The sequence below is a fragment of the Myotis brandtii genome, unplaced genomic scaffold, assembly GCF_000412655.1.
Source record: "Myotis brandtii unplaced genomic scaffold, ASM41265v1 scaffold155, whole genome shotgun sequence".
In the NCBI taxonomy this organism is placed as follows: domain Eukaryota; kingdom Metazoa; phylum Chordata; class Mammalia; order Chiroptera; family Vespertilionidae; genus Myotis; species Myotis brandtii.
Window position 1 is genome coordinate 621892 of NW_005355621.1, and position 26886 is coordinate 648777.

A 26886-nucleotide genomic window follows, 5' to 3' on the forward strand; every position below is an offset into this window, starting at 1 on the left:
CAGCATTATGATGACGATAACTAACAGATACACCTATGAAGTGCCAATCGCTGAGTATATGAAGATACAATGAACAAGGCAGGCACTGAGCTGTGTTAGGGGCTGAGGACACAGTGATGGACAGAGTACATACACTCCTGTTCTCAGTGGGCTCACAGTTTAAGCAAAGGAGGCAGCTGATACACACAAAGCACAAGGCCATGTGATAAATTCTCTATGGTAGGAGGAAATGAGGAATGAAGGCATGGGACCTGAATAATGAATAGTTGTCAATAAGTAGAAAGCACTTATTGAATACCTGCTATATTCCCAACCATGTTAGGCATTTTGAAGATGCAAAAGAAGCAGAAGATGCATTTAAGTAGTTTATGAACCAACTAAAGAGACAAGACTGGCAACAGCATGATTTAGGAACAATAGGATAGTATCAATATATAGGTGCTGAATTATTTAAGACAACTGGCAGGGCGAGGGGAAACAGACAGAATGTCTGTAGTTCAAAGGTCAGTAGTTCAAGTCCACTCCTCATTCTGCTTGAACCACAAAAGCTCAGCAAACAAAGGTTCCTCCTCTGAAGATGGGCGGACGTGCGGTGGCACCTGTCACACGCCTCTCCTGGCCCCTGCTGCCTCATTAGTGGCTCCAGCTGTACCGAGCCAGTCGCTTGTTCCTGAAGGTTTCACCTTCACACCTAAAGGCTGATACAATGGAGAAGGTAGCTACAGAAGACCTTTTCTGGATGAATAATGAATGAACAGACGAATGATGCAAATGCAAATGATGATTCAGTTTCAATGTTCCTATAATCAGGAAACTGGTCAAGTAAGTTTCTTCCTAAGATTACTCTTTAAACCATTGTTTTTCAAACCTTTTTGACTGTGATCCGGAATAAGAATGTATTTTATATCAGGACCCAGTACACACACCATCACCACCACCACCACCACACACATACACTCTTCATGTTCTCCATGAAAAAAACAAAAACACAAACAAACAAAAAAACAACCACCACCACCACACACACATACACTCTTCATGTTCTCCATGAAAAAAACAAAAAAAACAACAACAACAAAAAAACAACCACCACCACCACACACACATACACTCTTCATGTTCTCCATGAAAAAAACAAAACAAAAAACAACTTCATGGAGAATAATACTGACTCTTACTGTTATTACATAAAGCACTCTCAATTTTTTTTTTACTTCTCTTCTATTTTATTAACTTAAAAATACTATCTGCAGCATCAGAAGGGATTTCACTTTGAAAAACACTGTGGACTGTGCTGGTACACAAATTGGCATTAGCTGGACAACACGGAACCACCACTTACTGGACATTGCCTAGAGCCGGGCAGGCTCTGCAGGGGATGTGGAGATGACCGAGAGGTGATCCCTGCACTTCAGCAAACCTTGGCTTTTCAGGGAACACAAGGCCTTTGCAGAAATTCCCATCACCCAAGACTGGCCTCCTGCCTGTCCCCTTTTGCTGAACAGCTGAGTCATCCTCCTGATGACTGGGGATGCCCTGAGTCATCCCTACTTCCTCCTGTTTGTTCACCGGCCTAGACATTTGGTCAGAGGCCAAGTCAAGTAGACGTTGCCATGGCAACGGTGTCAGGCCAATTCCTCAATCTGGTGCCCCTGATGTGCTGACTCTTAGTCAGAGATTTCCTACCCTTGGAGAGCTCCCTGCAGAGGGCACCGGGTGATCAGGACCCAGTGTGACAAGGGGCCCCAGGTTCCTAGGTGGTAGTCATGGGGCTTCACAGCAAAGGAGACCCGAGAGTGAGCCTCCAGTGTGGGAGGATGAAGTTGCCTAATCAACAGGAGAACTAAGCCTCATGTGCTCTCGGGATTGCTATCTTGGTATTTGCATGATGTTCAGCAAGTCCCCATCCCTGACCTGCATCTGAAATGTTGTTTCACACGTTGGTTGAGGCATAAGCAAACAGGATGTGGAGTCTGGAACCTGAGTTTCAGACGTGGCTGTCAGTTCACACCTATGCTTAACCTCGGGTAGGTCACAGGGCCACTCTGGACCTCATTTCCTCTTCTGTGAAAGGTGACAGTTATGTTCTTGTCTCCCTTACGGGGTTGCTGGGGGTGAAGGGATAAAATGAGATAATGTATACCAAAGTATTTTGCATGTGCTGAGCAAACAGTAGGTGCTCAGCATATGCTAACTGAGATTAAATCAGTTAATGTGTACAAACCCAGCTTTAGACTGCTTCATGCTTTGTCACAAGAATAAACAATTTCCCTTGGGATTCTTCCTCCTTATTTTAGAGGATTATGACATTTAAATGTGAAAACATAATTACTCAAAGAAGCTGTGAAAGCTAGATCACTGAGATTTGAAAAATCTAAATTGAACGATTATGCAAAGATTATATACTAGGGCCCTGCCCGGGTAGCTCAGTTGGTTAGAGTGTCATCCTCATGTGCCAAGGTTGCAGGTTCGATTCCGGTCAGGGCACATACAAGAAGCAACCAATGAATGCATAAATGAGTGGAACAACAAATCTCTCTCTCTCTCTCTCTCAAATTAAAAAATAGATATATGTAATTTATTTTCTTCCTCCCTTCCTTTTCTTCTCGAGGACTCTAGATGGGGTAGCACATAAACTAGAGTTGTTTGTTGTTGTTTGATTTTCAGGTTCGATTTCAGTCAGGGCACATACAAGAAGCAACCAATGAATGCATAAATGAGTGGAACAACAAATCTCTCTCTCTCTCTCTCTCAAATTAAAAAATAGATATATGGAATTTATTTTCTTCCTCCCTTCCTTTTCTTCTCGAGGACTCTAGATGGGGTAGCACATAAACTAGAGTTGTTTGTTGTTGTTTGATTTTATTGTTTTGTCTAAAACTCAACCAGGTCAAAAAAAAGGTCCCAGCATCATATTTCAGTGTCAGACGCAGGCCTCAGTTGTGGACTACTCATCAATTTCCATTATCGGAGCCAAGGACAGCTGCAGCCTGGGGATTATAACTTCAAGTTCAAAGACACGGAGAATGAAGGTTCAAATATGACTTTGATTGGACCTGAAGAGAATAATTTCTCTAGAGAGAAGGTGATCATCAGCTATGGTCCAGATGAGACTGAAGAGGTCATGGCCTCCCTGAAATTCTATTACTCTGGAGTGGGTTGTGCACTTCTAAGGGAGAGGTTCATTCACATCCTAAGGGGGTCTGGGGGTCCTAACAGATGATGAACTGATGCCTCTGAGGTCCACATTCCCAGCAGCCACCAGGTCCTCTGCTCTGGGACTGACCGGCCGTAGGTGGGACAGAGTGGGCTGGGCATGACCATGGCCCTGACGGAGCTGAGCTCCAATCCTGCCGCAGCCCCTTGTGCAGCCCGAACAAGGACCTTCCCAGATCCCCAGTCAGCTTCTGTGTCTGCAAAGAGAGGTTAAAATATCTCCTTCACTGGTTTCTTGTGGTGATTAAACAAGATAATATATCAAAGCCTCTGCTCTATAGTAGTACCTGCCACACACCCTGTGCTCACAGATGAGCAGTTTCTTTTTATTTAATGTCTGGATTCACGGTTTCTTGTGGTGATTAAACAAGATAATATGTCCAAGCCTCTGCTCTATAGTAAGTACCTGCTACACACCCTGTGCTCGCAGATGAGCAGTTTCTTTTTATTTAATGTCTGGATTCAAACAGTCTTGAGGGCCATCTTTCCAAAATCTTGTGCAAACAGGGACCGACAGCACTTTGGTTAGGTGGCTCGGAACATTACACAAGAGAGCTACTCCTCTGGGGGGTGGGGGTGGGGTCCCTGGGCCAACCACGTCGGGCATCTGATGGGTGATCAGGGGGCACTGCTGCCTTGCTGGATGCCTACCTTCCCATCTGCATAGGGTGGCCCCTTGGCAAATATACCGCCCGGCCATGCTTTCTCTCCTTTCAGCTTTTCTCTGCATCTCCATCTATGACTAGACCAGGATGCTACTTACCCACCAAGAGAAAACCAAACAAGACAGCCGTCAGCACTCACCCATTCTCCTCTCATCGATGATGGTGATGGAGGGGGAGGAGACGGCATACGTCTTGGTGCCCCGGACACAGCCTTGGGCTGTGCCTTGTCTGTGTTTGGCTGCAAGAGCAGTCTGCCTACTTCCTGCCTGCCAAGCTACCCCTTGGTTTCTGCTCAGTTAGCCCCAGAATTCAAGTGGGGGGTCCTGGCAGCTGTCCCAGCTTTACGCAATGGGAGGGCAGCAGCTGGGGTGCAGCAGGCCAGCCCTGGAACAGGCACCAGGCAGACCTGGCAGGTTCCGATTCCCGCCCTGCCGTCTCCCAGCTGCGGGCAGGGCCTTGTGCCTGGGCTCCTCTGAGCGTCCTTTTCTCCTTCTGTGAAATGCTTGATGCTATCTACCTCCTAGTGTGACTGTGCCCTCTAAGCTGGGACTTGTTTGTGACTTTGCCAACAGGTCAGTCCGAGGCTTAACCCTATATCGGCTCCCCACATTCAAAGAGTGTGGAGCCCGAAGGAACGCTCAGGTTCAGTCGGAGCTGTGCTACTTCCCAGCAATGTCACCTTAGGCATGCCATTTGGCCTCCCTGTAACTCCGCTTCCTTGCAAATACTATGGGAATGGTCACAGCATGATCCTCAAAAGGTGACTGGAAGATCAAATGAATTACTACATGTCAATCTTGGCCCCTATAAATAGCGCAATTAATGACAATGTTATTGAAGGACGTTCCAAGGAAGAATGTGCATATGGGAGAGTGGCTGGGGCGGAGGGTGCATGACGGGAGCGGAGGCAGAAGGTGGGGGAAGCTGGATCGGGAGGCAGGGTGAACCATGGGGAACCTTGGGCTTTGGGCCAAGAAGGATTTGGACTTAAAAAACTGAACCTTCACCTTCTAGGCACTGTATCTCTCTATTCCCTCTTTCACAACCAAAATTCTAGAAAGAGTGGTCTGCATCTTCTATTTCCATCGCTTCCCTCCTCACTATCTCTATACCATGTTCTCTCCAGTTTTACTGGGTCCCAGCAAGTTCATGTTCATTCTCCAAGGCCCAACTGAAATGTCCCCAGACTCAAAGAAGCAAAAGCAGCAGCAGGCTCTGTTCTTAGTGAGCTGGCGGACCAGAGAGGAAGGTCTTGAGACAATAAGAAAAGTGCACCCGGTGTGCCCGCTGGGTGCTGAGACAGAGAGAGACAGGGACAAGGTAGGGTGGGGTCACAAAAGAGGAAATGCCTCAAGGTGACCTCACAAGCTGCCCCCCCCCCCCCCCCCCACATGCAGCAGGTTTCCTCGCAGTCAGCTCAGGAGCAATGGGAGCGAATTAGAACTTGGGTTAGAGAGTGTTCATCCTGCGAACAGGACACAGAGGCGGCCGCACTGTTATTAAGGCACCGTACATGGTACAGGTGCAGAGACCGTGGGACGACAGTGTGGCTCTAACACCAGTTGCATAAATAAAAAAATCAACTGTTATAAAACCATAAAGAAACAGAGGGCAAAATAGTCTATTCAGTCACCTCTCCAGCGAGCAGTAGCCGAGCATCCACTAGGTGCTAGGTGCGATTCTGGGTACTGCGATCCAGTAACAAAACATTGAATATCCTTGCCATCTTGGTATGTGTGTTCCAAATACATAATTAGAATAAGGAGCTGCTTGGAGAAAAATAGAGCAGGAAAGGAGGATGGGGAGTGCTTGAAGGAAGTGAGTGTGCAAGCCACGCTGGTATCCTGAGGGAGGGGATGGGGGAGAAAGGGGAGGGAATGCAGGCCAGCAGAGGGGACAGTAAGGGGAAGGGCCTGGGGGAGGTGGGCTTGGCTTGTTGGAGGAAGGAACGGAGAAAGTGAGGGGAAAAGCAGTAGGTGAGGAGGTCAGAGAGGTGGGGAGGGCAGACTGGGTAAACCCCCATGGGCGACTGTAGACTTTTGTGTTTACACTGAGCGATATGAGAGGCAGCGAAGTGTTCTGAGCAGGGGAGGGGTGTGGTCTGATCTTTTCGGAGGGTCACTCCAGCGGGTGGGTAGAGAACAGACCGGAAAGAATGGGGACGAGCCCGCAACCTGGTCGTGTGCCCTGACTGGAAATTGAACCGTCACCTCCTTGTTCATAGGTCCATGCTCAACCACTGAGCCACACTGGCTGGGCTGCCTTGTGCTTCTAAAAGATACATTAAGGCTATTTTTAACTGTTTCTTCCCCAGATTAATCTTAATTCTGAATTAGTCAGCATCTGAATATGGTTCAAATGGTGAAAGTGAACCATAGAAGGTGATCACATTAGAAAGGGAAGGAAGGAGATGATGGGCAGGAGGGGAGGTAAGGAGGTATATGTCCATTGAAGAGCCCTCTGGATTCATTACTTGATTACATTATGTACATTACTAGAGGCCTGATGCATGAAGATTCATGCAAGAATGGGCTTTCCTTCCCCTGGCTGCTGGCACCACCTTCACTCCAGCCCGGAGCTGCCTTTCTGCCTTCGTTCTGACTCGGAGCCACCTTTCCGCCTTCCCACGCTGCCCAGAGGACCGGAGCGGCTGGGGCGGTGTGGAATGCCTCCGGCTGCTCAGCGCCTATGTATGCAAATTAACCCGCCAGCTTTGTTGGGTTAATTTGCATACTCACTCCTGATTGGCTGGTGGGTGTCACAAAGGTACGGTCAATGTGCATCTTTTCCTTTTATTAGTGTAGATGTGCCCTCGTGCAAACTTAACTGTACCTTTCCCTGTTGCCAACTCTCCAGTTCCACTGTGTCTCACTGGGACTTGCTTAACAAACACAAGTTGAATTAGTGAATGACTCCTGAGTAGAGTTCTTGGTGGAAAAAATAGATTAATAAGTTTTTTCTTTTAAATAAAGGTGTTAATAATACATTAACACTCCTACTGAAAATTTCTCCCTGTTAAAGACAAGAGGGCTGACATTTCACACCAGCTGTTGGAGCATTTTATGCCAAAGACAAATATTCACTGATATGTCATCCCCAGGGGGTTAATTTGCATACTCACTCCTGATTGGCTGGTGGGTGTCACAAAGGTACGGTCAATGTGCATCTTTTCCTTTTATTAGTGTAGATGTGCCCTCGTGCAAACTTAATTGTACCTTTCCCTGTTGCCAACTCTCCAGTTCCACTGTGTCTCACTGGGACTTGCTTAACAAACACAAGTTGAATTAGTGAATGACTCCTGAGTAGAGTTCTTGGTGGAAAAAATAGATTAATAAGTTTTTTCTTTTAAATAAAGGTGTTAATAATACATTAACACTCCTACTGAAAATTTCTCCCTGTTAAAGACAAGAGGGCTGACATTTCACACCAGCTGTTGGAGCATTTTATGCCAAAGACAAATATTCACTGATATGTCATCCCCAGGGGACCTAGAAACCATATCCAGGTAAGAGTGAGTGTCCCCTCTACAGTGGAAGCCCATGCACCTGGCAGGCTTCCAATTGGAAAACTCCTTCCGGTGGAATTTCTGCAGAGTAAGAGCATGGGGATCATTAATATTCATAACCCAGGTCCCCAAGGCCTGTAAGATCTGGAATCATCCAAGGAAGATTAAATCATATTGAACCAAGCCTTAGTGTTCAGTATATTTAATTGTACTCTAAGTCTTCAAAGACTGATTATTTTTAATTAAACGCCCTGGTGACTAGAACTTATCACGTATTTGATAGGATATAGTGGGGAACTATTCCGCAGGATGCTTAATACGTTGAAATACTCTATGGCTGACCGCATGGAGGACAGGGGCGTGTGTGTCTACAGGCATAGAGGAGATTAGGCTAACATTTTGAGAACTAGCTAATGCTGCTGTGAACGCAGTATAGATTTTAATGATACGTAAAACCATAAATCTGCCAGCTGTAGCTATGCGTGTACTAGTATACGCTGACAGGACACTCCATTGAAAATACAGCAGGTCCTCAAATAATGTTGTTTCGTTATAATGTTGAGGAGACGTGGTAGGAACTTAACTCTTATCTCTATGGTAAAATTGGTTTTGTTATTTCGTTATATGTCCTTTGGCTTAAAGTCACAGAACCTATCGAGGACACTAAGTGAGGATTTACTGTGCAAAGATTACGAAATTGGCTTTTAAAAACATTAGGATCCCATTAGGCTACATTCAGCAGCTGATTACAGAGCAACAATAAATTACAGGAGGACTCTAAATTCTCGTTCTTTTTGCTGTTAAAAGGTACTGCACTTTAGACAAGGCCATGGGCCCCTGGTGAAGTGAGTTCACTGTCCTTGCTGGTGAAGAGAGCCCTCATCCACATCTGGATGAGGACACTATGGGAGACACTTCCTCCTAGCCCAGCCGTGGGCAAACTACGGCCCGCTTACAGGAGGACTCTAAATTCTCGTTCTTTTTGCTGTTAAAAGGTACTGCACTTTAGACAAGGCCATGGGCCCCTGGTGAAGTGAGTTCACTGTCCTTGCTGGTGAAGAGAGCCCTCATCCACATCTGGATGAGGACACTATGGGAGACACTTCCTCCTAGCCCAGCCGTGGGCAAACTACGGCCCGCAGGCCGGATCTGGCCCATTTGAAATGAATAAAACTAAAAAAAAAAAGACCGTACCCTTTTATGTAATGATGTTTACTTTGAATTTATATTAGTTCACACAAACACTACATCCATGCTTTTGTTCCAGCCCTCGGTCCAGTTTAAGAACCCATTGTGGCCCTCGAGTCAAAAAGTTTGCACACCCCTGTCCTAGCCCCTATTCTGGGAGTTCTTTGAAGGAATATAACTCAATGCCTCTCAGCTTTTTTTTTTTTTCTTTTTTAATTTAAGGCCCTCTTCTATCAACAAGAATTTTTGGACATTTTCTTCCCTCCCCACCTCCCTTGCTTCCTTGCCCCTCTCTCCCTCTCCTCTGCCTCCCCACCTGTACTATATTCACCATGTATTTTGTTTTCTGTATTCGAATATTTTTTTAAAATATGTTTTTATTGATTTCAGAGAGGAAGAGAGAAGGAGAGAGAGAGAAATCAGTGATGAGAAAGAACCGATCGGCTGTCTCCTGCATGACTCCTACTGGGGATCAGCTTGCAACCTGGGCATGTGACCTGACCGGGAACCGAGCCATGGCCTCCTGGTTCATGGGTTGATGCTCAACCAGTGAGCAACACTGCCAGGCTGAATTCAGATGTTTTGACATCTGGGCCTTGCTGACCCTATAGGGACTGCGCATCCTGGGTTAGCCTGTTTCTATAGATAGCAAACAACTTGCTGGTGAGTGCACTTCTCAGATGCAAATCAGCCAGCCCTGGGCCTCCTTAGTCAGGTTCTCAGCTCCAGGCCACTATCCACCTGCCCTAATCACCCAGGGCCAGGTACCAGACACCAGGGACAATGCCGAGGCCCTGGAGCCCGCTGACGTGATTCAAACTAGTCAACTCTACATCTGCTCACCCTTCCTTGCCAGTTGCTTTGCATGGAAACCACAGTCTCAGGGGAGGGGACCCAAATGGTCTTCCCTCACCAGAGGCCACGCAGTGCGGGGGGCCAGGCCTCAGCGGAAATGGTTCTTGTCCTGTCAGGGCGAATTCATAAGCCAATTTATTAGAAACCTTTGTTCAGGAAGTCCAGCTTCTAGTTAGGTGAATATTCTTGCTATCTGAAATCTGTACACACACACATATGCATGCACACAGGAATGGATATCCATACACACACACACACACACACACACACACACACACACCCATTCAAAGTTGCCCATCCATCCACTTACCATATGTACATGTGTGTATAAACAAGAGAAATGACACACTTTTAACCTGGGAGAAGTTTCTCAACAGATGTGAATATCCATTTTGAAAGTTTGTGTTCTGTCATTGAGAATCAGTGAGCTATGAAATCACGAACCTCAGAAGTGGGGAAGGGGTAGGTGCCACTAAACCCAGCTCCCCCCTAGTCAGCACAAATGTTTCCTGAGTGCCTACTGTGTACCAGCCCTGGGTGAAGCCATGGTCCCTCATTATGGAAGCTTACAGCCAAACTCTCTATCTTAGGCAGGAAAGGAAAGGAAAGGGAAGGGAAGGGAAGGGAAGGGAAGGGAAGGGAAGGGAAGGGAAGGAACTTACTGAGTGAGGGAAAGCTTTGTGTTCTGTGCATGAAGAGGGAGAACCACTCCTGCTCACAAGGGTCAGAGAGTTGAGGTGGGAAAGATCCACTTCCTGGAGAAGGAAAGATGTGTCCGCAGTCTTGGGGGAGGGAGATGGGCGGCAAATGGCTTCTCTGGGGACTCAGGGAATTAGGGCATCGATTTTCTGACACTGAAAAGCTCTCTCTTGGGAATGTGAGTGATTTTCAGACATGACTTGTCATTCACTATTCAACAAAATATTCACTGAAAACCTCTTAGTGCCGGATACTGTACAGGGGACATAGATGATGACGATGATGGTGGTGGTGGTGATGGCGATGATGATGATGGTGGTGGTGATGATGGTGATAATAGTTATGATAATGGTGATGATGAAGATACTGATGATGGTAGCTAACACCCACTATGTGACAGGCACTATTCTAAGTACCTTCCATATACTCATACATTTTATATCTTCAGGGGGTAGGCATGAAATATTTCCTGAATTAAGACATTTGTGAATAGAGGGTGACTTTGGTTTCTACCACCCTAAGCCCACAACTGGGGACCTTGGCGATGGGGCAGTAGATAAATCAGAATGAAGGGAAGGTGGGAGAAAGGAAATAGAGATAGAAACAGTGATGTGATACAATAACACACAACACTGGTGTATGGGCTCTGGAGCCAGACTGCCGGGGCCAAAATTCAGGCTTTGTTACCTATTACCTCTATTCACTCCCTGGCCATAGAATGAACCTCCCTGTGCCTCAGTTTCCCCACCCATAACGGGGGTGGTGGTAGGAACATAGGGATGCGGCGTATATATCCATACCTGAACAGTGTCTGGCACATACGAGATGCGCAACACCAGTGTTTCTTGTTATCAGGTGCTCAGCGGGACTCAGCTAAGCCACTTCGAGGCAGAGTGGGCTGCATCAGCTTCCTAATTTGGCTTTTCCCGCAGACCAGTTCTTAGATCTAATTGGGAGTCTTTACAGCCTCCATTCTCGCTGCTATCCTGGATGCCTGAATCCCCACTTCTGATTAAACCTGATTTCCTATTTTGCATCTTTATTTCTCCCCAGCCAAGGAAGACTTCATCAAACAGATGACATTTGAGCTGAGTCTTTAGGAATGTGTAATTGTAAAAAGGGAGGGAGTTAATAAAAAAGGAAGAAGGAGCCAGTCTGGCTGGAGGGGGGAGGAGGAGTGGAGGGGTGGGGTCTGGTGGGAATGCAGGCGCAGGCTGCGCTGGGATGAGGCAGGGGGCAGAACTATCGTGTGCAAAACCTTGACCACCAACCAAATGAACATTTTAAAGTTCACTGGGGAGCCATCCACACTTGCAAAGCTTTATAAAGTCATAATTGCTATGTACATCCTGGGGGGTGGCGTTTATCCTGGTGGTGGTATTAGTACCAGCACAAATGGGACTTGTAGTAATAATGGCATTAGTAGTCATAGCAATAACAGCAGTTAAAGTAACAGTGGCTGCACGGTGGGAACGGAGCCATCATCACCGTTATCCGCATCACCATCATCCTTACAGCTAACTTTCATTTAGTGCTTGCCATGTGCCATTCTGAATATTTTGAGTTTTATATCATTCCATCCTCACAATAACAATATGAAGTAGCTACTATTATTATCCCCATTTATGATGAGAACACAGAGGCAGGGAAGAGTCACATGACCTGAGCAAAGCTGCACGGGATCCCAGACACCCGGGACCCGCTTGTAAAAGGTGACGTTGGGCACAGTGAGCAGCTGCTTGGCTTACCCAGTGGGACTATTGGACCTCAAGGGTCAGCTGAAGACAGGGAGGGCTTTCCCAAGGTTCAGGGGAGCCCCTGAGAGGTGACTCTGGGGTCCTGGCTGAGCCTGGGAGGGGGCAGCCCATTCTAGCCTCTCTGATGTCCCTCTGACCCCTGTCCGGAATAGGGTCCTGGGATGGCTGCACCCCAAGCTTGTGACAGCCAGGCCGGGGCCGATGATCAGCACACAGGGCAGCCAGGAGCGCCTCTCAGGCCTCCCGCCATCGGGGCTGGCCTGCCTGGCACCCCGGCCATCACCGCCAGGCTGAGTACCACTGCTGCCAGCCTCGAGTCTGCTACCTGCACGGCGCTGCCCAGAGGAACCCCACAGCGCGGCTGAGCCGGCGGCGTACGTGGGCCTGGCTTCCCCCATGGCTGATCCAGCAGGAGGCATCGGCTAAGGCAGAAACGAATTACCCCAAGTGCAAATTGTCTCTGCTGCCTGCAAGATGGTACGTCCCCTTCCACTCCCCTTCCCTGTCACCAAGGGAGTGAGGGTGGCCTTCCTGGGTCCAGAGAAGCGACAGCCAGCCTGCTCCCTACTCCTGTGTGTCCCTGTAAGTGACAGCTCCCCAGAGTCCCCCACAGTCCCTGCAAGAAGATGGAGCTTAAAATCCTGTTTTGCGGGCTCCAGGGGGATGGCAGTGCCACCTTCCGGTGCCTTGATTAGGAAAGACCCTCGGGGCCCTGCTGTGGGGAGGATGAGCTCCCCTGACTGCGGGGGCAGGGAAGGGAGAGGGCGAAGGCTCCCACAGGCCCCAGCGAGGTGCAAGGGGAATACTTCGGTATTCTAGAGCAGTGGGGAGAGCCCTGGCTTTGAAAGCCCACAGGACCACACGAAAGAGAGCCGGAGGCAGCTGTACTCAGGTGTCCTGTGGCCACTCTCATGGCCTCTGGGCTCCTGGCCCCTGCGAGGCCAGGCCTTACAGGTGGGGCCACTTGGCTCCCCGGCCACACGCAGCCCAGGCTGGGTGAGGCCTGTGGTCAGCTGGCTGCAGGGCTCCCTCTGATCCCTGGTCAGCTCCTTACCCCTGGCTTTTCCAGACCTTTCATCAGCAACTCTGCTCAACCCCCTCGGGCAAGTCCTGGCTTTCCTCCCCAGCCCCCCTTGTTGTGGGAGGGTGAAGGGACTCCCCAGGACTCATTATGTAGCCCAGATCCCAGGCTGCTCCCTGCTTCCCTGGGGATCACACGACGTGTCTTAGATCCTCTGCTTCCGACCAGGACCCAGGACTCGGTGCTCAGGCGGATCCCACGCCGCCTGTGTGTGGAGCTGAAGAGAGCTGCGCTCACCCCTCCTCTTTCCTTGCTTACTGTGTGGCTTTGGACAAGTCACTGGCCCCCTCTGTGCCTCAGTTCCCACCTACGTGAAGTGTGGACAGCAACACCTCCCTTTGCAGGCTTGTTGTGCGGTCTAAGAAGGTTTCCCAGCGCTGACGTGACAAGGACCACAAACTCAGCGGCCTAAATAACGGACAGTTACCGTCTCCGTTCTGGAGGCTGAATATCTGAGATCAAAGCGTTGTCAGGGTGGCTCCTTCGGAGGGCCGTGACAGGCCTCTCCCCAGCTTCTGGCGGTTGGCGGGCAGTCCTCGGCATTCCCCGGCATGGAGAAGCCTCACCCCCATCTCCGCTGTCATCTCCACATGGCATTCTGTGTGTGTGTGTGTGTGTGTGTGTGTGTGTCCAAATTCTTCCTTCCCCCTTTGTCTGTCTGTCTTTCTTTTCTTTTCTTTTTTTTAAATAAGGGTACCACTCATCTTGAATTAGGGACCCACCCCCTACTGATCTTAACTAATTACATCTGCAAGGAGCCTATTTCCAAATAAGGTCCCAGCACCGGGGGGTTAGGACGTTTGAGGAGGGACACAATTCCACCCAGAACATATACATAAAGATTCTCAAGCAACACCAGACCCTTTGGCTTCCCTACGAAGGAGGAGCTGGCCCCGGGGCTGAGAGAAGGTTCCAGCACTTGGGCTGCTTTGTCGATGGGCGCAGGCTCCCTTACTGGGCAAAGGCTGCCTGCAGGGGCCATGAGGTCTGCCCTCATGCTCTGGCCGGGTCCCCACCCAGGATGCCCTGCCTCGGAGAAAGCCTTCACATCCACCCGAGGCTGTCCCCCGCATGACAGCTCCCCCTGCCCGTGCCGCGGAGGGACAGGCCACGCTTGGCGGGGAGAGGCCGTCCTGCTCTAGGTCTTTCTTGTCCTTCCCTGCGGGGACCCCAAGGGCTGCCCCAGTCCCCAGGCGGCTCCTCGGGCTGCAGCCTGGCCTTTTTCTCTGTGCTCTATTATGGAAGAGAAGTCTTTTCTCTGGGGCTTGGCCCTGGGGGAGCTTAGCTCATCTCTCCAGCCCGGGGGTTCACGTTTGTCTAAGCCACTCTGCACGGATGGCAGCGGTGCACACAGCCCAGATGCCACAAAACACTGACTCTGGGTGGCTCCTGTGAGCACAGAACTCCTCCTGGGCCCTCAGCTCACTCTCTCTGGCAGCTGGAGGCCCAGGTCGGTCATCTCCTAGGAGGACAGGTCAGCGGGTGGGATGGAGGAGCTAACAGTGATAAGACACTTCATCCAAGAGCCGGGGAGAGTCGCGGGCTGGCCTGCTGGGGTCGGGGCCCCGGGATGGGGTTTTGAAAGGAGCTATTCTCTGCTTTTTCTCTGTGCTCTATTATGGAAGAGAAGTCTTTTCTCTGGGGCTTGGCCCTGGGGGAGCTTAGCTCATCTCTCCAGCCCGGGGGTTCACGTTTGTCTAAGCCATTCTGCACGGATAGCAGCGGTGCACACAGCCCAGATACCTCGAAACACTGACTCTGGGTGGCTCTTGTGAGCACTGAGCTCCTCCTGGGCCCTCCGCTCACTCTCTCCGGCAGCTGGAGCCTCAGGTCGGTCATCTCGGACAGGTCAGGGGGTGGGATGGAGGAGCTAACAGTGATAAGACACTTCATCCAAGAGCCGGGGAGAGTCGCGGGCTGGCCTGCTGGGGTCGGGGCCCCGGGATGGGGTTTTGAAAGGAGCTATTCTCTGGGGAGACGTTATAAAACGATGTCTCTGGAGACCTGGAATGAGCATTTAGGTTGTGAGAGTGGAAAGACTCCCCTCCCACCTCACCCCTTTCCTGTTATGTGTGAGTTTCACCTCTGCAGGCTGAAACCGCCTGATCGTCCTTTATTGACCACACACCCCTTTCTCGCCGGAAAATGAGGGCGCCGGGTGCATAAAGAAGCGGGGAAGTGGGGACGCTGTGGCTGTCCCCAGAAGGTGCTCGTCAGAACCACAATGCTGTTTCCTTTGCTTGTGTTGAGTGTGGTTGGTTGGCCTTCTTCTGGAAGAACTGGGCCGACCTGGTGTTGGGTGGATTTGGGGGATGAAGAGAGGAACTGAGGGAGGCAGTGAAAAGGTGGCCAAGTCAGATTAAATGCCAGTGAAGGCAGCAGGCAATACCCTACCCTTCTCCGAGGAACGCCTCCCAGTCAAGGGAGACAGTCTCTGACACAGAGGACAGCGGGCTTCCCCATATGGCTGCCTGGGAGGCCGAGTCCTGCGTCTCAGCCGCCAGTACCGTGCAGAAGTGATGAGCCGAAGGAACAAAGAAAGGGAAGAGCACAGGCAAGCCCAGAACGAAGGGCTCCCGCTCCAGGAAAAGTTCCTTCCTCCCTGGCCGGTTGGCTGAGCCACTTCTGTGAGGCAGGCACAGCGCTGGGCACAGGGGATCTGGTGAGAAAGGAGATCGCCTCCCTGGCCTGAGGGCTTCCCAGTACAGGAAGTGAACCCCACCTTAGCCTGTAGCCACTGAGCATCTGCTATGTGCCAGGCACCAGGGTGTGGGCGAGGAGAGTGTGCCTGCCCTCCAGGGAACTCTGGGAAGAGACAGGCGTGGGTGCACCTCATGCTATCACCATGCAACTTGTGCTGGCTGACAGTCCTTGCTTCTCAGCTGCAAAATGGGGATCATAACAGCACCTCACGGCAAGATGGGGAATGAACTGGCCTCTGGAGACAGAGGAGAAAGGCTGTGGGACTGGCATGAGGCAGGGTGCCCGGGAATGAGTCTCACAACCCACTGGTTCCCAGGAAGAACAGGAACCAAGAAAACCACAGAGTAGGACCCCTCCCCACCCCATCACCTGCAGGTGAAAATGGATTAGAGCGAGCATCAAAGCAAGCCCTGGGGGTGGGGAGGCGGGAGGAGACGGTCATATGATTCATATTTCCTAGAAGGAAGTGAGAAGGCAGGGCCTAGGTCACTGGTAAGTCATTGCCAGGTCCTGGATCCGGGCCCTTCTTGTCCTCTTTCTCCCTGAGTCACTGCCCAAATCAAAGCCTCCACTTCGTGAACCTGAGGAGAGCAGGGCCAGATCTCACACCCCTCTGGGCTGAGGTCTCCTCCCTGGACTGTCCTCTCCCACACCTATTGCTCCCCTGGGCCAAGCACCAAAACCGTGTTGGGGGCAGGGGGCCTCGGGAGGCAGCAGCTCTGTCTTAGGGGCAGAGGCAGAGATGAAAAAAAAAAGCAGCCAGACGCCAGGACACCTGGGCTGAGTGGCCGCTCCCCCACTTACTGGCTGAGGGTGGCGATCACATGTCATTTGGGTTCACTCAGGATACACTCCCCGTCCCTCTGTGAGGCATCCTCAAAATTCCTCCGGAGGACCATCTCCCGCCAGTGTCCCTTCCCTCTGCTACGGCTGCTCATTCAGAGCATCACTTCCTCCAGCATCAGGGGTTGGATCAGGACTGGACACGTTCTCTGATTCAGAGCCCAAAAGGAACGCTCTTGCTCTCGCTCTCAGCGATTGCTGAGAGCGGCCGTTCCTTCCCTCACTTGAAGCTGCGAAGGTACAGCCTGGAAACCCAGCGATGGCCTTGCCTTTAACGAGGGAAAGGCCTGGATGCCCCAGGGAGAGAGCAGAGCCAAGACGGGGGCAGAGGCAGGGCCTGATATCCTCAGGGTCCCTGATCCAGCTGTGCCTGAAGCTGGAGCCCTGGCTGTTTGGGGTGTTGAAGAAGACACTTGGCTGACTCAGATCCGGTCAGAGCAGGATGTCCTGCCATGGGCCAGGCATTGTTCCTGCAGATTCTGGGCTTCCCCTTTGTCTGTGACCCTTGATGCAACACAGTGGCTTGTCACTATTTCTATGGTCATGGCTTCTGCTAAGGAGCTGATGCAATGATCCATCTCCCAAATCAAATGCCACCCGTGCAGGCAGCATGCGCGCGCGCGCGCACACACACACACACACTCTGCCATTCTGTCCACCATGTCAGGGAGCCCTCAGAAACCTGTTGCTAGCACCATGACCCCTCAGAGTTCATGGGGTGTCATCCTCTCAGACATCTAACAGGCTGTTTGCCTGGCAGAGTACAATGAACATAGCCAAGAGTCAGAAGACCTGGCTGGAGTTGGGGTTCAACCGCTTTGTAACTTTGGACAAATCATCTGGTGTCGCTGAGCCTCAGTTCCGGAAAAATGGAGTCACCTCATTGGTTCAGGGCTGCAAGGAAAATTAGGCATCATCCAATCCAATGATCTCCCAGTGTCAACTCTCTCCATCTTTCATTCCACCTGCCACTCCTCTGCCCGGTTAAGCTTCCTGGAGTACAGCTGTGGGCATGTTCTCCTCTGCTCAAAAGCATTCTGTGGCTCCCTCTTTCCTGAAGGACAACATCCCTTTTTGTCACCCGATGCCCTCCCTCCTCAGGTCCTGTTCTGGCTTCCTACCTACCCACACGCTAGCTAACGCCAACTGCTTCTGTACTTACACATCCTCCGGGGATCTTACCTTCACATTTGTATTAATGCCGCTCCCTCTGCCTGGAATGCCGTTCTCTATCCTCACTTCAATCCACCTTTCTAAAGGCTTTGCTCAAAGGACCCCTTCTCTGGCTCAAAGGCCACCTCCTCTGGAGGTGGATAAAGTTTGTTCCTACCCAAGTTCCTACAGCACCTGGCATCATACCTTCTGCCTGTATCCCACACCCGTGGCTTCTCTCCAAGGACCCCCTCCGTGTGGTGGTTGAGAACATGGGATCCGAGGTTGACTATCCTGGATCAAGTCCTGGATACCACTTGCTTGCTCAGTTCCCCTCTCAGCCTTCTTTCTCAGCTGAAACATGGAGCTAATAACAGTGCCCACTTCCCTAAATTACTGTCTGTTTTACGCCCTCTGTTAAGTACTGAGCCAAGCTATAGGATCTCATATAGGCTCTATATGTCAATGTTTATCACAGTGCCTGGCACAGAGGAGGTGCGCAGTAAACTTCAGTACGATCACCACCATTATCAAACCCTGGGGAGTCATTAGGAGAACAGACTTGCCCACAGGGCTAAGGTGAATTGATAATGACCAATTAAAGGGCACTAACCAACTTCTAATTCCACAGTGGCCTTTAGAGAAGAAGGGAATGAGGAGTAATAACAGCAAACATCTACTTCATGCTGAGTATGTCCCAGGCACTGTCTTAAGCATTTTATGGACATGTGTTAACTCTGCAATTCTCACTACAGCCCTATACGGTGCAGACCATTAGCTTTCTTTTACAGATGTGAACACTGCAGCACAGAGAGGGCAAGTAACTAACCTGAGATCACACAGCCGAGCTGGAATCCAATTCCAGGCCACCTGGCCCCTCAGCCCCTCTACACTATCCTAAAGACTCCTGTGCCCTAAGAGGGTGTGTTTGTAATGTCTCTTTCAAACAGAGACCTGGGGGGCTCACCCAGGGGCTTCCTAGAAAAGGAGAAGCCAGTGTCAAAGGCCACCAGGGAATCTGAAAGGTGTCTTTATGCATCACTTTCCGCTGTTTAGTCTAAGCTCCGTCCACACCACCTGGGACTGCCTACCATTCTGCAGGGCTGGCAAACATCTGGAGTCCAGATGCATCCACCATTCCCCGGGCCAAGTAAACATATGTGCAGTTTTCAAAGCTGTGGATCCTCAAAAGCATTTTCAAATACGTTGTGAGGAGGGAGAAGGAGGTTGGGGGGAACTAGAGTTACAAAGAACATCTTCAGGAAGAATCTCAAACAAATCCCATTTCTCCTGTGAGTTTCAAAGCTTGGGAGGTTCAGGCCGTTCAAAGGCTGCTCCTGGTTCAGTGTGTGTTCAGGAAAACCAAGCTGTTTGGGCCCTAGGTCATTTGTGGGGGGAGTGGGGGTCAGAGGCTGAGAAGGTGGGAATCTGGGGCAGCCAAGGCAGAAAACTACTCTTAGATTCTAGATGATGACGATGAGACCAGAGTCCTGTCTTCAAAAGGTGAGATGCGAGGGGTGCCAAGCTCCCAGATACACTAGTTCTAGAACATATAAATATGGGGGGATGAGACTGCCTTATTACCTGAGTTCCAATCCTTCCTGAATTTGTCATCTCCTTACTCAAACTGTTCAAATGATAGAAAATGAAAAAAAACCAAAAACGTTCAGCAATTTTTCCACAATGACTGTCTTCATGTGCCTCGCTTAATTAATTATTTTCTTCAAACTGTTATCAAACTTCTGTTCAAACCACATCCCAGCCCATTCATTCAACGAACACTTTTTATGAGCACCTACTGCATGCCACTTGCCAAATGAGGCTCCGCAGTACACCAGATCCACGTGGCCCTCACCTTCCTGGGCCTGACCACGTGGCCTGGCTTGATGGCCTTCCGGCCCCTCTCCACCCAATAGTCACAGCTTTTGAAACTCAAACAAGATCATGTCTTCTTGAAAAAAGGATGACGTACAATTAAACAGCAGTCGAAACGTAACTGTCATAGAGATTCAGCTCTGGGACAAGAATCCCTGTGTGAAACCACCCCACATATTGCAGGAGCAGCAGAGTGGAGCACCTGGGCCAGTGGTCAGCAAACTCATTAGTCAACAGAGCCAAATATCAACAGTACTTCTTCAAAATAGACTCGCCCAGGCCGAAAACCGACTTCTGCTCATGGGCCACGAAGTTTCAATCACACTGTACGTGCGCCCGCACGTGGTATTTTGTGGAAGAGCCACACTCAAGGGGCCAAAAAGCCCCATGTGGCTCGCGAGCCGCAGTTTGCCAACCACGGACCTGGGCCATAGCACATGCTTCTGATTTGAGCCCTGAGGAAGGCCTATGCTGAGCGTACCATGTGCCATGTGGACAGAGCATGTCATGTGACCTGGGCTCTCTGTAGGGATTTTCCCAGGGTGGCTGTTCTTCACCGCACTGGGTCCTCTCCACAGAGGGCTCAGAGGAGATGTCCTCCGTAGCAACTGCAGCTTTTCTTCTCCTGACCAATAGGCTTGTTTGACGGCCACTGGGACAGAGTAACTGACCGGGTTTCCCTTCCTTTAATGCCTCCCTGGGAGCTCAGAGCCCTGTTTACCATAGAAGAACACAGCGTTCATGTTTACATTCATCTCATTTCTGGCTTTTTTTTTGCATTTTCAACCTTGTTTGTCTTTTATCTCTGTCACTGGGTTCCCATTTAGTTTACCTAACCGTATATTATCTAACCTTGAAAGCAAACTTCAATCTTTTCGGAACAAGTTGAAGTATAACATGGAATGAAATACGTTAGAGTAAAATAAAAACAGTTTTGAGCTTGAATAAAAACAAAAACAAAAACACTACAGGTCTACTCATATCCCAGGATGACATACCTCCAGTATTCACACTAAAACACACAGAGTACATCCTGGTATCTTCTCTCCAAAGGCCCATCAACACCGATAGGTTAATATTCCCCTCTCAACTTACACACCCACAGGAGCAAGTTGTAGAACCTGTGTGTCTGCTAATCCACAGGACCTTCCCACCTCATGAAAAAATAGCTTTCATTGCATTTCCCCACGAATGAGTATTAAGAGGTAAGTGCTTTTCATTCCTTTGTTTTTCACAGTGATGTCCTTGGCCTGCCCATCAGACTCTGTATCACGGACCCGTACTGAAGGCGACAGCAGGAGAGGGGCCCTCTTGACGTTATTTTGGCCGGAGGTGAGAGATGGAAGTGGCCTTTTGCAATCTTTCAAGGCACAAGTGCCAGCATCTTGATTTTGAAGCATAAATACAGGTCTACTTAAGTGCCTCTCCTAAGCCAGCTCAGAGCACTGGGAGGCCTGTGGACACAGCTGGTGCAGATTTCTCGCCAAAACTGGACTCCCAACTAGAGAACAAAGCTGCTTTTCTTTAGTTCAAGTGGACACATATTTACCGAGCAGCTACTATGTGAATGTCACATTAGATATGAGTATAGAGACATCAAATACACAAGGAGTATGTGTGTGTGTGCGTGTGTGTGTGTGTGTGTGTGTGTATTGCACAAATAAGCAAGTTAGCAAGCAAGTAAATCCACACACACAGACTTCAAGCTTCCCTCATATGCACATGTGCCCTACCTTAAAGGAGCTCACAGTCCAGTTGGGTGTGAGGGGACAGACACTTGCCTACAATCCTTCCTCTCTACATTCCACTAATTTCTCTGGAGACTCGAGAATATAGCCCAGGCGTCCCCTCCACATGTCTCCCCAAGCAGGTCAGGTGTCTTACAGGTCAAGAGACAGTAACGATGGTATGGGATACACCTGACACTCAAGTGATCCTATACAATAAAAGTGTAGTATGCAAACTGTCTCCTGGACTGGGAGTTCGACCAGGGGGCGGGGCCGGCCAGGGGAAGGGAGGGAATACCCGGCCGGTGGCCGGCAGCCGGTAGGGACCCGCACTGGGCCTCTAGTGCTTAATAAATATCTGCAGCAGGATATTAAAAAAAAAAAAACCCAGGAAAGTGAACAAGTGAGTGAACAAATGAGTGAGTAAGTAAATGATGTTGCTATCATCCCTAGTAAAACTGAACCACAACTTGCTTTTGGGCAGTTACTATGAGTCAGGCATGGTGTTAAATGCTTTTCACATATTACCTTATTTAATTCTTACTTATGAAGTAGGAGCTATTATTATCTCCATTACAGATGGCAAAACTGAGACCCTAGGTCGGAGATGGTCTGACATGTGCAGTTTTCACCTCCAGGCAAAGGAAGAGCCAGGACTAAATCTAGGCCTCCTGACATTCAAAGCTGAAGATGATCCAAGGTGCTTACCTTCCACTTTGGCAACTTTAGGTTCCATGATTTTTCAGAAAACTGAAATCTACAGATCACAATTTAGAAGAAGGGTGTGGGGCAGTTGAGACCCAGCTTGGTAGCTCCCAGCTCACATCTGACATCTCACTGTGCTCCTAGGAGGCTTCACCAGGGAGGAGTGGGCAATGGGCTGAACAGCCTGAGCACAGTTGGCTTGGCCTGAACAGCCAGGGCACCCGTCCAGACAGTGGGCCAGCCAGCCAACCCCCTCTGCCCTCCCTCTCACCCCGCGGGGCCCCTTTCTAGCTTTCTCTCTCCAGCCTACTGACGGAAGTGGTGGTTTGACACTGCAAAATAAGCAAATCAGGGCCCCAGCTGCTGGGGGACTGTTTGCATCTTGCCCTATCCTGCAGAAATGGGACCTATCACTTTAATCCCCAGTCACCAAGAACCAGTATCTCAGATGCCAACACAGTGGGCTCCAGGGCCTGGGGAGCTATAAAGATGTTCTCTGGCCAGGCCGGCAGTTCTACCCTCAGGTATTTTACCACCTTCAGCTGGCATGGCATTCTCTGCTGTCAAATGTCACCCACAGTGGCTGGGGCACCCAGGTGAGGGCCAGGGGACAAACTGGTACAAAGAAAAGAACATGGGCTTTGGTGTCAGAGCCTTGGGTGCAAGGCCCACTTTATTGCTGGCCTCTTTGTGCCTCAGTTTCCTTGTTTTTACAAACAAAGATAATGCCATCTGCATAAGTCAGCTGTGGAGAGGAAATGAATGAACCCATGTAAAGTCTCTAAACCACTGGGCCTGGCACAGAGATGCTGTGGGGTTCACCCTAGTTCCCTGCAGGTCAGATCTGGGTTCTACTAGGATCCCTCTGGGAGCTGAAGGACTGGAGGGGACAGGGATACCCGGCAGGAGGCTGGTGCCACAGGCCCTGGGCAAAGGAAACGGTTTGCATCCCCCTTGGGTTCTATCCACTCCTTGGTGCTCTGACACCCAAATGATCACTTGAGTTATGCTCAGCATCTTATGTTTCCTGTAGCCTTTGGTAATCACAACGTAATCTAGGTCTCACTATTCCCAGTCTACAGGTGAGGAAACAGGCCGAGAAAGGTCGAGGTTGGTTAGACTTCCATCCTGAAGTCATCAGCCCACGGAGCCTGCCTCCTGATCTTGGGCCTGAAGAGATACGCCTCTTAAAAGGTACAAAAAGAAGGTCAACACGAAAGGGTGTTACTTAAAAGCAGTCCCAGGAAGCTGCGATGGGAAGGAGTTTTCCCTGAGTTGAGTGACTGATGCATCCAGATAGGGTGCATAGTAAACAGTCATCCTGCGAGTGAAGGGCAACCTCGGTGTCAGGAGAACCAGTAAAGTCCGGGAGCAGGAAGGCTGTGAATGGTGAGTAGGAAAAACTAAGCCCTTTTTGGATTGGGCTCAGTGTAGGCCAAAGGGACCGGTCCCTTAAAGCAGTGGTTTCCAAACCTGAAATTAGTATCACCCTGGGGTCTTCTACAAAAATATTGCTCTTCTGGCCTCATCCAGGAGAATATGATTCAGTGGGAGGTGGTAGACCAGATGTCTGTGTTAAACTCAACTCTACGGGAGCTTCTGCAGACCTCGGAGGCTGGGAACCGAGCACAGCGCTCATGGTTGGTAAAATATGGTAACAAGGGGAGGTTCATATTATTATCCTCTTTGATTCAGTGTATATTTGGCTGTCCCTTCCTAACCTGTCCTTTCAGGGCCAAGGGCATCCTAAGCTTTAATCTTTCTGGACTTCTAATGCCCCACCTCCCCATGTGGCTGACCACTCCCCTCTCCAACACCCCTGGTCCAGCCACAGGTCCGTGGTCCCAGTCTGTTTGCTCCAGAGCTGAGCCATTTCAGAAAACAGGCTCTGATTTCTTAATCTTTGCTCAAGTGTCCCTGCTTCCCTCGGCTTTTAATCATTGAGAAAAGGCCTACCGTTGGAAGCAGTACTCCCTTAAATGTGTCGAAGTCTTGTTATAAATCTTCTGTGCTGCTCCCTCCCAACAGCCTGACTCACTAGTCACATACTCATTAGAGAAACAGTGAGCCCAGGCGGCTACGATGAATGGCTGGGGGCCCTGCACTGGTTGCGCTTAGAATCAGGCCCAAGGTCAAGTGCAGAAGCCTCAGCTACCCCACTCCCAGAAGTATACTCAAAAGGACTGCCGACAAACCGCCACCATAAACATGTTCTCTAGAATGTTCACTGGCAGCACCGTATGTGGTAGCCCCAACTGGGAAAGAACCTAATGCCCATTAGCAGTAGAATGGGTAAACCAAGGTGGCTTTTCTCCAGCCAAAGCAATAAATACAGCTACACAGAGCAACGTGGGTGAAGCAAGTGAACATAATATGGAACAAAAGAAGCCAGACACGAAAGAGTAGTTACTGTAGGATTCCAAACCGGTGAAAGTCATCTATGCTACAGGAGTCAGGACAACATTTCACAGGCGTGATCTGGTGGTGACGATACACCGAGCAGTTCACGTTTGATGTGTGCACTTTCTGTATGTCCGCTATATTTCAACTGGAAAAGAAATCTTGCACAAAGGATCCCAAAATCTGCCACGCAGGACTCCTCTGTCCTCACTGGCTACTGGCTTGCTGTGGCCTCCCCTGGGCTTCCCAGGGCCTCAGTGTCATCCTTCATCTGTACAGCAGGGGCACTGGAACAGGATGACCTCTGTCCTCTGGTGGGGACTGTCTCTGAGGATGGTGCTAAGAGATGTCAAAAGGCCAAGGTCACACCCCAGATATTTCCAACTTCTAATAACCCCATGAAACATCCCTGGAGTCAGCTAAACCCTATGGGCCTCTTGATGCTCAATTTTGTCATGTCTCCCCCCTGCCCCCTCCCAGCCTGTGAATTCCCCCATCTTTGCACCATGAGGGCCAGGCCCAAGAGTAGGACAGATAAACATCTGTTGAACTGGACAGCTGACATTCCCACTAACAGCAACAGCCAATACTTACTCAGCCCTTACTTTGTTTGCACCAGATATAAGCCCTTTCCAGGTAGAATCTCATTGAACCACCAGAGCAGCCCTTCGAGGAGGTTCTGTCTACGAGCCCATTTTACAGTTGTCCACACAGCTAGTAACCGGCAGGGCAGCGTTTCAGATGGAGGGAGTTTGGCTCCAGAGTCCATGTTTCACCCTCTCTTGAAAGCTGGCTTCCTTGGATTTGTCCTGGCTTCCGGCGAGCCCAGGATGTCTACTGTCCTGTTTGCTCTGCCACCCCTGCCACTCGACATTTCACAAGCCTCCATCGCAGCCCCTCTTGGCCTGTAGAGGTCCTTAAGGTTTATCTGTTCTCCCCCACGAAGCCGTTCAGAGCCCTTCATCTCCGAAACTGCCCTGCTCTGGACTTCTCTGCTCCAAACCCGTCTCCCCTGCAGACACGACGGGGATGGATGGAGAGGTTGTGCTCTGGCCCTGGCAAACCAGACATTACATGAGCTCTTCGGTGTTTTCTCTTTGGTCTCCACTGTCGTTCTAGTAATGAATGATCAGCTATATTTTCTTTAGGTTTAAGAAGCATCAAAGAGCCCTAGAAACTACACTGGGCTGGGAGCCCTGGGATCTAGTCACCCCCTGAGCCTTCGTTTCTGCATTGGAAACGTGGGGAAACGATGTTTACTCTTAGCCACTCCAGGGGGCGGGGTTATAACCAGGTCCAAGTGGAAGGTCCGTGGCCAATTTGCAGCCATACAGAAAGCTTCAGGGAGAGGAAACCAACAGTTTAGAACTTCAGGCACACGTGGGGGGCGAGCACCCCCTATACCACTGAGCCTCACAGCTCTGTGCAGGAGGCATTCCCAGTCCCAATTCATAGACAAGGGTCCTGAAACAGCTCACCCGACCATGGGTGTGAGGATGGAGGAGTCCCGGGAGCCCAGTGGTCCATCTTACAGCCTGACCTGGTGGATCCCAGAGGGAAACCCATGTCTCGTTCCCCGAGACTCTGGGAACATCCGTGATGTGTCCCATCTGTTAAAGCAACACTCGGAGACAAAACTCACACCAGCCTCAAAGTATTACCACTCCAGGGAGTAAATAAGATGAACATCTCAAGGCCGCAGTATAGAATGAAGCAAATAAGGGATCACTATCTACTAGGTATTACTTTCACTACAACTATTTTTTTCTCTTCTCCCTTTCTCTCCCCTTGACCCGCCATGGGAGTCCCCACTTCTGTTCCCAATCCTAGGATTCCAGGGACACAAAAAGCAACTTTTTTTTTCTTCTGGAAAAAGATCAGGTTCACCCAGATAATCCCTCCAGAGCTCCCAAATCTTGTGATCTTTCAATGATCTCCAATACTTCTCAGTTGTATGACTTTGCGCTGGTTACTGAATTTCTCTGTGCCCGATTCCCTCCTCTGTCTAACGGGGCAATGATCTTTCACAGAGTTCTTGTGAGAACCAGTTGAGTTAACACATATAAATGTTTAGAATAACACTCGACTCAAAGCACCACATAGGGCTTGCTATGATAATTTATGTGAAAGACACTTACTAAGCACCGACTGTGTACCTATAGCCCGTCCACCCATGCACCCAGCCATTCAACAATTTATTATTCATTAAATGCCTCCTTCGTGCCCGGTATGCTCGGTAGTTCACATCTGTTCTCTCTGACAGCAACCATTCCCAAAGACTATTCTAAGGTGCTGGGACACCTCTGGGAATAAGGCGCCCGCACCTCACCCTCCCTCCCTGTCCGTCCCTATTAGACCAAGATCCCATTTCACCCAGGTGGCCAGTGAGCTAACCCTGGCTTTCCAGATGGCTCAGTGCTTTCTCCCTCGAGTCTCCATTCTGGGTGGGTTTCCTTCTCTCTGGCCACCATCCCAAGTAGCAGGGCAGCCCCGCCCAGCTGAGGTCCAATCAGCC

General features: G+C 50.0%; 1 protein-coding gene across 1 annotated transcript in view; it reads right to left on the reverse strand.

Annotated features, from left to right (window-relative positions):
- Positions 1–26886, reverse strand: part of BTBD11 (BTB (POZ) domain containing 11) — a 280948-nt gene that overhangs the window by 120176 nt on the left and 133886 nt on the right. The window lies entirely within an intron of this gene.